Source organism: Caretta caretta, chromosome 3 (assembly GCF_965140235.1).
Source record: "Caretta caretta isolate rCarCar2 chromosome 3, rCarCar1.hap1, whole genome shotgun sequence".
NCBI lineage: Eukaryota > Metazoa > Chordata > Testudines > Cheloniidae > Caretta > Caretta caretta.
In genome coordinates this window covers 201,492,227-201,504,030 of record NC_134208.1, presented here as the reverse complement: position 1 = coordinate 201,504,030, position 11,804 = coordinate 201,492,227, and the positions used below count along the sequence as shown (strand labels likewise).

The 11,804-nt window shown below is 42.4% G+C and overlaps 1 protein-coding gene across 3 annotated transcripts in view; it reads left to right on the top strand.

The window, feature by feature from the left end:
- Window positions 1–11,162: 11,162 nt before the first annotated feature.
- The window catches only part of ANKEF1 (ankyrin repeat and EF-hand domain containing 1), a 48,488-nt gene continuing 47,846 nt past the window's right edge, over window positions 11,163–11,804 (top strand). For 2 of the 3 annotated variants that reach the window (XM_075127246.1, XM_075127244.1), the window contains exon 1: window positions 11,163–11,511. The gene's annotated coding sequence lies outside the window, so the exon portion shown is untranslated. The remainder of the gene's footprint in view (window positions 11,512–11,804) is intronic. The other variant, XM_048842578.2, reaches the window with a different exon arrangement.

Sequence of the window (11,804 nt, the reverse complement as noted above, 5' to 3'; positions counted from 1 at the left end):
AGCTGTTGTGACTGAGAGTAGCAAGAGATGAATTCCTACTTCTTTCATCTCCGGAAACAGAGCACAAAGATCAGGTCAAGCCACTAATGATGATAAAAAAGAAGTTGAAGTCAAATCTTCATTAATTTGTTCTATGACATTCCACTCCATGTTCAAATTCTCCATTCTGTCCTGACCACATGGCAGCCCCATTAATGATAGCGCTTCACTCCATTCACCTGTCAGGGTTTTATAAGATGGGCATCTTTAAAAGCTATGTAGAGATTGAGTAGAATCCAGAAGTTGCTGTTGTAGATTTGTAAGGATCAAGTTTGTTCAGTTGGCTCAACAAACACTTCTTGTCCTCTTCACTTAAGGATTCAATATAAGTGCCTTCATTAGTCAACTTCTGGATTGAAGTCTTTGCTTCTTCCAGTATGTTTTCAATGGTTATCCCTCTGATTGATCCAAGTGTAGCTTCTATTGCTGGACAAAGATCTACTACTCTTGTAGCAGATGCCTGGATGGCATTGTTTAATGACCCAAGCGGTTTCAACATTAGACTTACAAAAGAGAGAATGGCAATTGTCTTCTCTGAATGTCTTAGCAAAAGTAGTCCACCAGCCTCACCACTTAGATCCATCCCCTCTTGGTAGATACTTTCCAAAGCCAGTAATAACGGCTGCAGTAATTTTAAGACAATAGCCAAGAATCGCTCAGGAGAAAGCCAGTGGGTTTTCCCAGGTTGGACTAATCTGAACTTCAGTTCCAGAGCATCTTCTATTTTTTTCCAAGATGTTCAGTCTTTTTGGATTCTTGTTGAAAAAAAAGAGTATAATGAAGACATTAAACATATGGCTTTTTAAACGTCTTTTGAAGATTACGCAGCTTGTACTAGAGCTAGTTGGAGTGGATGGCCTCTGCAGTGTGTATAGGAGAGACTAGGGTTACACTTTTCTCTGAGCAAAGCTTGCACTTCATCATGTCTTCTAGAGAAGTTTGCAGCTCCATCAAATGCACAAGCAGCCATCTGTTTGGGGTCCAATTTAAAAGCATTTAACTCTTCTAAAATGTGGGTTATCAACGATTCAGCTGATGTGTCTTCTATAACCTGAACATCTAAAAATGCATCTACTGGCCTTCCACTGACATCAAGAATAACGTATGCAATGATTTAATACTTGATTCCCATTTGCATCGGTGCATTCATGAGCCATGTACACATGTCTTTGTTCATACTTTTCAAACCTATTATGCTTTTTCAGGTACAAGTGTTTTACCATATATATGCTTTTAAAGTGTGTATTAACGTTTCAATTTCAATTCAAATTTTCAACCAACTACATGGAATTTTTTCCAACTAGAAATTTTTTAAAACAACTAGATCTAATTGGAAAATGATTACATTGGTAATACCACATGTAACTAGTTGACCAATGGAGGGGTAGATGGGAGAGTTCAGGGGTGGTGGTGTAGGGAAATCCCTGGTTCCAGGGGAACTGATTGTTTCAGTTGTGTTGGTGATCTCTGTGACATGGATTCTTCCCCTTTTTGAACTGGACTGAGAGTTCATCAGCTCATTCCAGGTCTGTCACTGAGGATCCTAGATGGTCATGAATTTTTTTCACAGCAGACCTGAGACTGATTTGAATCAGTGGCCATTGGCTAATTTCGTTATTAACAGAGAACTGTTTGGGGAGGGACTGCATAGCACAGGGGTATGTTTTTGTAAGAGTTATTAACAAATGAATACAAAGAGAAATAACCATGTAAGAAGAAGAGTATTTCATCTGAGAAAACGGATGCACATTTCAAGCTCTGCTTCAAACATGTTGCTGTAATCCTGCCTTCCTACTGCAGGTATGTTCTCTGAAATAATCATTACACAAGGGAACAGCAGTATTCCTTTAGAAGGAGTTATACCAGTACCAAGTAAGTCACTGAGCACATGGTTGGTAACTTTACCATCTGAACCAGGGGCAGTGCATAGCCCAGGAGAAAATCCAGGAACGCACTGGAACTCTCAGTGGCACAGTTCCTCTCCTGAGGACCCCTTGCTTTGCGGGGGAACAGCAAGTTGCTTCATCCCTTGTAGTGAAGCAGTTTACTCCCCCTCATGCTTGACTAGCCACACTGGCTACCAAGTAGGGAAGGTCAAACCAGAGCTCTTCTCACCCTGTGGCTCTCTCCACCCCTTCCCTTCCGCCACCCGCCTGAGGTGGGATTATCAGATATGTAGCCCTTGTTCTCCTCATCTAGCCCCACCAGAGAAAGGCTGAGCAGATGAACAGGGTTGGGGCTTCCGGTAGATTTAGCATCCCTCCTTCCCCACAAAGCCAAGTCGCTTTAATTGGGAATTGCAGCCATCTTTCCTGACATTAGAAAATCTGGTTCATCTGTACATTCTTCACATAGGGTAGGTAAACTGTGTGCCTGGCTCACGTGGGGTTAGCGTTTGGTACACTCACAGTGAGGGAGCACTTTACTTCTAAAGTAGATCCTTTTAAATCAATGGGACTGCTTGAGGAGAAAGGGACAACACAACGTCAGTCAGGGTTTCACAATCCAGCACATGGTACACATGGCCGTTCTGCTCCTTCTGTCTCAAGGATGATGTTGCTTTTCCATTACATGCTGCTTTACTTTCCGTTTACAGGTTACATTTCCAAGAGGTTCAGCAATAATTCGGGGTTTGCAGGAAGACAGCAGCCATTTCAGAAGAGCTGCTTTCCCAACTCACTTCTGTCTGACATGCATTATTATCAGCTGAAAATTGCTACTTTGTTTGCTGCATATGCAATGAGGGTGATCAATATTTCATTTGCTTTGTTTATAAGAAATGCTAGGTGAATGACGCACTTGAGGCCATTGTTTCTCATCAGTCTGGCAAACTTAAGTAAGCACCTACAATGCTTATTAGCGGACAATAGTGATAATGTAACAGCAGGGCTCACAAGGGTTAGACATTAGTGTATGCAGAATCAAATGGAGTCTAAGATACCCTAGGGTTGTCCTGGAGTCTCCAGGAATTAAAGATTATGACATCTGATGAAACCTCCAGGAATATGTCCAACCAAAATTGGCAACCCTACGTCTCACCATTACTAACCTGCCCTAACTACACTAACATTAATGCAAAAAACTACAAAAAGAACTCTCTTCTTACTTTTTTTTGTCCTAATGATAGTTGCCTACAAAGAACTAATGAAAGGAGTGAAGTGGATCCATACTACTGTATTCATTGGGCTTTGGCCTAGGCCCTTAGACAGGTGGACAAAGATGACCTGAGGAATGAGTAGGGGACAGTAACTTATATCCCCTCAATTCCAGAGCTTAAGAAGCATGAAGCACCTTTCCAATGGGGATTGGATACACTAAAGTAACCTTAAAGTAGGGGTTCTCAAACTGTGCGTTAGGACCTCTCAGGGGGTCATGAGGTTATTACATGGGGGTCGCGAGCTGTCAGCCTCCACCTCAAACCCCGCTTTGCATCCAGCATTTATAATGTTTTAAAATATATAAAAACATTTTTTTTAATTTATAAGGGGTGGGGTCGCACTCAGAGGCTTGCTGTGTGAAAGGGGTCACCAGTACAAAAGTTTGAGAACCACTGCCTTAAAGGGTTAAAGTGCAGAGTCTCCCACAGCACTTTAAAATTCTGGTCCTATCTCTTTTGTGCATCCAGAGCTCCTGCTGAAGTGAGTGGGAGCTTTGGGTGGACAAAGAAAGCAAGGCAGGGCCCGACATTTGTACTTAGGAAGTTAGGAGGCAAGTAGAGATGTGTGAATAATTGACTTTTCAGTTCCCTGGCTGGAGCGAGGCATTGAAACAAAACATTGTTTTAGATTGACTCCAAATTAATTTTTTCCCCTCTCTAGGTGAAACAATAAAAACAAAATTAATTTGGGGTTGACTAGAGGAGAGGTAGTAATTTGAGACACCCCTTCATGATGTCTCCCCAACCCTATACATCCATCCAGCTCCAGTGGCCAGGTTGTGAAGGGGAGGATATAGGGCTCGGTCCAGACCCGCCCTTCCCTACCCAATCCCACTCATTTGCTCCTGTGAGATTCTGTGCTCCCTTGAGAGTCTGGAGGAGAGATGTGGGCAGCACTCAGACAGCTATGCAGGAGCTCCTCCTTCCCTACAGTGCCAGGTGAGGGCTAGGCACAACCTAGCCCTTGGTTAGGAACAATGTGTTATTCAATTCTACCAAGACAAATACATTCATTAGCCAGGCTAAAGTGATCTCACACTCCTGCAAGGTAACATGTGGCTGATTTTAACATCATTTATGATCAAGACAGACATTACAATTAGCCACATGCTAGGCTTGTGTCATTGCACTATGCATCAGGCTTGCAAGCTCGTACGGAGAAGAGCATACAACAAAAGGACAAGTCTTGCAGTAACACGGGACTAGATGAAAGGGTATAGTAGTAATTAACCTTGGGAAGATAATGATTGGAGAAGCAACAGGTTTAAGTCACAAACATGCTCACCGTAATACAGAACAGCATGTAATACCAACGAAAATAATACTAGGCTCCAAACCAGCTCCCACTGAGGTCAATAGGGCCAGAATACTACTATTCGTGCCTCAGTTTCCCCTATCTGCATAATATTTCTGACAATATACAATGCCACCTTCACAGGTGGGCTCTGAGGCTTAGTTAAAGTTCTAGGCTTTAGGATCCATGGATGAAAGGCACATTGAGACTGCCAGCAGCGTGCTGCTCCTGTCTTGTAGAGAGAATTTCTCCAGCTGCTGTCAGCCTGGTGCCTTATACCAGCACTGAACAAAGCACTCAAAAGCTCTTATATTTTAATTCCAAGCACTCTGAAGCAGCTGTTCTGCATCAAAATCTTTTCATGTGTAATTATCTCATCCTGCTGCTGCAAAGTGAGCATATTGGTAATGGGAGCTTTGCCCGCCATCATATGAGGCACGCATGCTGTCTGAGTCTGAGTAGGTTAACACTTAGCATGTATAAAACAGTACGAAACAAATTCCCTTCTTACAAATTAATATTTTATTGACATAGCACTGTTTAGAAACTAATACCTCATTTATTTCTGATCATCTAACTATCAGAATCTGCTGTTATATGCTGAACAAAATGATGCATCCTGCATCCTGTTCTGTCGTTGGATTAAATTCATTCCTGGTGTCATTCTTTGGAGAACACTTGAGTTTGCTCCATCAGTTGTAGGTTTCCTTTTGTTTACCACTGTCAAGGGCAGATCCTAGCCTTTGTTTCGTCCCTTTGTGTCCTCCAGCAGTACCCACAGGGCTGTAAACTCCCCTAAATGGGGCAGCTGAAAATTCACCTGGAGTGGGGGACTCCCCAGCTGGCATAGTCAGCTTTATACAAATCTCTCTTGGCCCCTCGTAGTGTAAAGAGGTGTGTGGGGAATAAGGGCATATGGACAAAGCATGCAGGACTCTACTAAGTTCTGACAGCTTAACAGACCTTTGGGAGCTGTTACAAACTAGTGCCGGTTAGAGGAGCTCTGAGGCTGCTCTAATTTATGACATGGGTTAAAATGGCTCTGCCCAGCTCTGCAGATCAGATGAGCACAAAGGTAGCATACAGCAGCTTTGCCTGCAGTTCGGCCAGATTGAAGTAGATCAGGATCTGATTTTTCCTGTGTCTTGATCCCAACTTCTTCACCTTCTCTGGCTGATTGATCCCTCCATCTATGGAAGCTGTTTTTTTCCAGTCACAAATCTTTGTGGCATAGTCAAGGCTCTGCACCATTTATGTTTCCTTAGTGAATTCAGTCTCTCTACCTCTGACATGGCATCATACTTGGCTCATCTCCAAAACTGAGTTGTCAACCAAGAAGAGCTAAAAAGTTGGGAAACTGAGTCACAAGTCTATTTAATTTAGTCTTAATCACTTTTCACCTTTATTTATACAATTGCCAACAGAATTATTTGCAAAAAGAAAAGGAGTACTTGTGGCACCTTAGAGACTAACCAATTTATTTGAGCATGAGCTTTCGTGAGCTACAGCTCACTTCATCGGATGCATACCGTGGAAACTGCAGCAGACTTTATATACACACAGAGAATATGAAACAATACCTCCTCCCACCCCACTGTCCTGCTGGTAATAGCTTATCTAAAGTGATCATCAGGTTGGGCCATTTCCAGCACAAATCCAGGTTTTCTCACCCTCCACCCTCCCACACAAATTCACTCTCCTGCTGGTGATAGCCCATCCAAAGTGACAACTCTTTACACAATGTGCATGATAATCAAGTTGGGCCATTTCCTGCACAAATCCAGGTTCTCTCACCCCCTCACCCCCCTCCCAAAAACCACACACACAAACTCACTATCCTGCTGGTAATAGCTCATCCAAAGTGACCACTCTCCCTACAATGTGCATGATAATCAAGGTGGGCCATTTCCAGCACAAATCCAGGTTTTCTCACCCCCCCCCCCCATACACACACAAACTCACTCTCCTGCTGGTAATAGCTCATCCAAACTGACCACTCTCCAAGTTTAAATCCAAGTTAAACCAGAACATCTGGGGGGGGGGGGTAGGAAAAAACAAGGGGAAATAGGCTACCTTGCATAATGACTTAGCCACTCCCAGTCTCTATTTAAGCCTAAATTAATAGTATCCAATTTGCAAATGAATTCCAATTCAGCAGTTTCTCGCTGGAGTCTGGATTTGAAGTTTTTTTGTTTTAAGATAGCGACCTTCATGTCTGTGATTGCGTGACCAGAGAGATTGAAGTGTTCTCCGACTGGTTTATGAATGTTATAATTCTTGACATCTGATTTGTGTCCATTTATTCTTTTACGTAGAGACTGTCCAGTTTGACCAATGTACATGGCAGAGGGGCATTGCTGGCACATGATGGCATATATCACATTGGTGGATGTGCAGGTGAACGAGCCTCTGATAGTGTGGCTGATGTTATTAGGCCCTGTGATGGTGTCCCCTGAATAGATATGTGGGCACAATTGGCAACGGGCTTTGTTGCAAGGATAAGTTCCTGGGTTAGTGGTTCTGTTGTGTGGTATGTGGTTGTTGGTGAGTATTTGCTTCAGGTTGCGGGGCTGTCTGTAGGCAAGGACTGGCCTGTCCCCCAAGATTTGTGAGAGTGTTGGGTCATCCTTTAGGAATTATTGTCACTTATAGTGTCTGGAGACACATTTATGCCAGACATATAATAACAGACAAGACAGAACTGGTAAATGGGTCCAAGTTGCCACATTTTGCCATGATAGTTTCACCCTCTATGATCTCTTGGCCTGGTCTGGCAGTCCCATTCTTCAGTTTTCTGATCCAGTGTCTCTTAAGTTTGGGCCCATGTTCAGTTAGGTCATTTATATATTTCCACATTACAGATTACTTAATCTTTATCCAAGTGGTTTTAGCATGTCAACTGTTTGGATTTTAGGTAACCCATATATTATGCATGCACAAGCTTCAGTTACCCAACTTCTAGATACTTTGTGCTGAGTTTGCAGTTTCTAGCTCATGTTGTTTTTGTGTCACCCTGCCCAGGGCCTTCCCAGGAAAAGGGTTTTTTTTTTTAATTTATCATTACACATTTGTGTATCTTTTACTTACATCTTCCAACACGACATGTTACCTTTGTTCTCTCAGCAATAACATTTTAAGCAGAGTTGCAAATCTATGTAAAAGAAGAATTGGCAAAGCCACATTTATACCAGCAAAGACTTGGCCTAAGTTTTATCTCATCTGTACTCCCTCACTATACATAATTACAAATCATTAAAAACATCACTATCAAAGCTCTTAATCTTACCATTAATAATTCTCCATTTTCTATTTCACTGTTATGAGTCAGTATATGTCATTCTGTGCTACCTTATTAGAAATGGGAGGGGCAGTTATGGAAAACATGATGATTCTTTAATGTCAACATTTGCTTTCATCTGTAAACATGGGCTTTTCATTCAAATCCAGCTTCATTAAAAAGAAACTTCCTTAGACATTTTCCTGTGAATGCATTTTGATGGGTATCTCAATTTTAGAGCCTTGATATTTAGTTGTTTTTAATGGTACGCCAACAAACCCAGCGGTGTCAGGCTCCAATTTCTGTATAATTCTTTCTGATGACTTTTTTCTATTCAGGGATCTCGATTCTGACGGCTTATGTTTCTGAGAATTTGTCATGCAGGATTTTGATCTAGTCCTGTCTTGGAGTGTGGTCAGGGCAGTTCCCTTATGTCATAGTGGCAATTGTCTAGGCAGAGACAGACTTCACTCTTGGGGTAAAGATGCTGTGAAATACCTAATTTTTCTATTCCACAGCTGCTGAAAAGGGATATTTTCCCCTTAGAATCAAGAGTCCCCAGCATCATTCTCAAGAGCATGACAGGATATAGGGCAATCAGACTGCATGGTCTGAGGGAATGAGGCAGTCACTATAGAAGGAGGTTATGCCCCACTTAGAATAGAATACAAATCTCAGAAGTTCCCATAATGTATTAATTTGAAGGTATCATTCTTATTTGTGCGTGTGTGTGTGTGTGTGTGTGTGTGTGTGTGTGTGCTTAATTGGATCTCCTGTATTTTGGCATTAAACTACATTTCAAATTAATCAGGTTGGCATTTCCCATCTTGAATTGTCTATTTTAAAAACCAAAAATGAAAAAGAAATATTTGCAAAAGTTCCTCAGCATAGAATTTTGCCACCCATATTAGTGTAAGTCTTGCTTTCGGAAGGCCCAAAAATACAGCAATCGCTGCAACAATATGGGTGAGCAGACAACATTTTGTCTGCCATACAAAAGCACAATGACTGTGACACCAGCCTAATGCAATGGGGCTTGTACCTCTGCCAAAGCAGGAATGATCAGCTGATCTAAAGTAATAACTGGCCCACAGTCTGGCTAACTCAGGTTCCCACCATAAGCAAGTGCTAGCTGGAAGCAGCTACCATGCACATAGCACTCCTGTTAGGAGAAGCAGTAAAGAGCTCACATACTGAGATGAAGCAATAGGAGCCATCCTGTTTTGTGGCAGCAGGATGTCTCTTCTTTTGGACCTGGATCTGCCTATGCACCGCTGCCCATTTTGATGAAGATATTTGATACATAGTAGGACTGTCAAGAGACTAAAAAAATTAATCACGATTAATCACGCTGTTAAACAATAATAGAATACCATTTATTTAAATATTTTGGATGTTTTCTACATTTTCAAATATATTGATTTCAATTACAACACAGAATACAAAGTGCACAGCGCTCACTTTATATTTATTTTTTATTACAAATATTTGCACTGTAAAAAAAGGAACAAAAGAAGTAGCATTTTTCAGTTCACCTAATACAAGTACTGCAGTGCAATTTCTTTATCATGAAAGTTGAACTTAGAAATGTAGAATTATGTACAAAATATAACTGCACTCAACCCATGGTTTGGGTTCTGTAGTTTCTGCATTGGAGTTTTGCTCTCTTAAGACTTCTGAAAGCATGCTCCACACCCCGTCCCTCTCAGATTTTGGAAGGCACTTCAGATTCTTAAACCTTGGATTGAGTGCTGTAGCTATCTTTAGAAATCTCACATTGGTACCTCGTTTGCGTTTTGTCAAATCTGCAGTAAAAGTGTTCTTAAATCGAACAATATGTGCTGGGTCAACATCTGAGACTGCCATAACATGAAATATATGGCAGAATGTGGGTAAAACAGAGCAGGAGACATACAATTCTCCCCCAAGAAGTTCAGTCACAAATTTAATTAACTCATTTTTTTTTAATGAGTATCATCAGCATGGAAACATATCCTCTGGAATGGTGGCCAAAGCATGAAGGGGTATACAAATGTTTAGCATATATGGAATGTAAATACCTTGCAATGCCGGCTACAACAGTGCCATGCAAATGCCTGTTCTCACTTTCAGGTGACGTTGTAAATAAGAAGTGGGCAGCATTATCTCCCCTAAATGTAAACAAGCTTGTTTGTCTTAAGGATTGGCTGAACAAGAAGTAGGACTGAGTGGACTTGTAGGCTCTAAAGTTTTACATTGTTTTGTTTTTGAGTGCAGTTATGTAACAAAAAAATTTACATTTGTAAGTTGCACTTTCATGATAAAGAGATTGCACAACAGTACTTGTATGAGGTGAATTGAAATATACCATTTATTTTATCATTTTTACAGTGCAGATATTTGTAATTAAAAAAATATAAAGTGAGCTCTGTACACTTTGTATTCTGTGTTGTAATTGAAATAAGTATATTTGAAAATGTAGAAAAACATCCAAAATATTTAATAAATTGCAATTGGTATTCTATTGTTCAACAGTGCAATTAAAACTGCGATTAATTGACAGCTCTAATACATAGCAAGGGTTTGGCCTTATGCTTCAGTTGGTTCTGAAAGTGTTTTAGAGGGGATGTTTTGACAGTTGTCTTGAATAAGAAGTGGATAACTTGCCTGATTATGATAACCAAACTGATGTTAAATGCAAGGGTCTGATCCTGCCAACAACCGGTGTCCATGCAGCTCCTGTTGAACTCAGTGGGAGTTGAGTGCAGATTAGCAGGCAGAGTCTGGGCCCAGATGTTGAAATCAGACACTGATCAAAATGGACATAAAAGAAATAGCTCACTCATCAAAAAGGGTGGAATTTTCAAAACCTTCTAAGTGACTTAAGAGCACAAGATTTTTAAAAGGGCTTTGTGCTTCAAGTCTCTTACACTTTTTTTCAAAATCTTTCCCCAAAATATCTCGTTCGAATGCACACCAAGTGGGATTTTCAGCGATGCTGCCCCTTGAGGATTTTATATGGCTGTCACATTTTGGAGATTACCCAGACCACTAAGGGGTTCTGTCACCACCTGCCCTGTAACCTTGGGCATCTTTATACTATACTATACTGCAGAGCCCTGACATCAGCAGACAACCTAAAAGTATAAAGGTTTTACCCTGCAAGGAGTAATTAGGCTGGAGCAGTCAGGGTGACTCTTATGCTTTTAGGCTGGCTACTGGTGTCAGAGTACTGAGCCACAGCAGCATGCATTAAGAAAACCAAGGTTATTGGTCTGGGTGATCCCCAAAACATCACAGCCACATGAAATCCTCCGGGAGCAGCTGTGGAATTTTGGGCATGGGTTAGACACACATTTCATTCACTTCTTCTTCTGACCATGCGCTCTAAAGACAGAAATGCGAGGAGATCCGAATGCGCTCTCACATTCGGAGCATTGCTACCCCTAGTGTTGCTACACAGGGATGTTAAGACCCAACTCGCCTGCACAAATCAACAGCGGAAATGGGGTGGGGGTTAGGGGAAGCCTGTTGCTCAGAGGAGCGGTGACTTGCAATGCATTTTGCATGGTGAATTGCAGGACTCGGAGAACCACAGTGTACCACATTTCGTGTACGGGTACCTTAAGGGGCTCTCCTTTCCAGGGGACTGCACAGGGGGAAAGGTGGCTCTACTGGTCTTCCCCCCCTCCACTTTCTAAAACTTTGCAGCAACCTGGGCCCCACCTTGGCCCTCGGCAGAGAGGAGCAACATCCCAAACCATGGTGAGTGCAAATCTTCCCTGTGGTTTCAGGAGGAGTTAGGCAGGCGGACGAGGGGGGCACAGGGAACTCGAGCAGGGAATGGGGGGGGGATCATGCACATTGCGGGGAAGACGTGCAGGGAACGGGGGGGGGTGCGGATGAGGGGGGCAAGGAGCCGGGCTGCAGACTAGGAGAGGGGGTGCAGGGAACTGGGGCCCAGAAGGGGGGAATGAGGCGCAGGGCCCGGCGGAGCGCAGGGAAGCGGGGATGGGGGAGCAGCTGCCCACAGAGGCTGGAGTCACCCCACCCCGCAG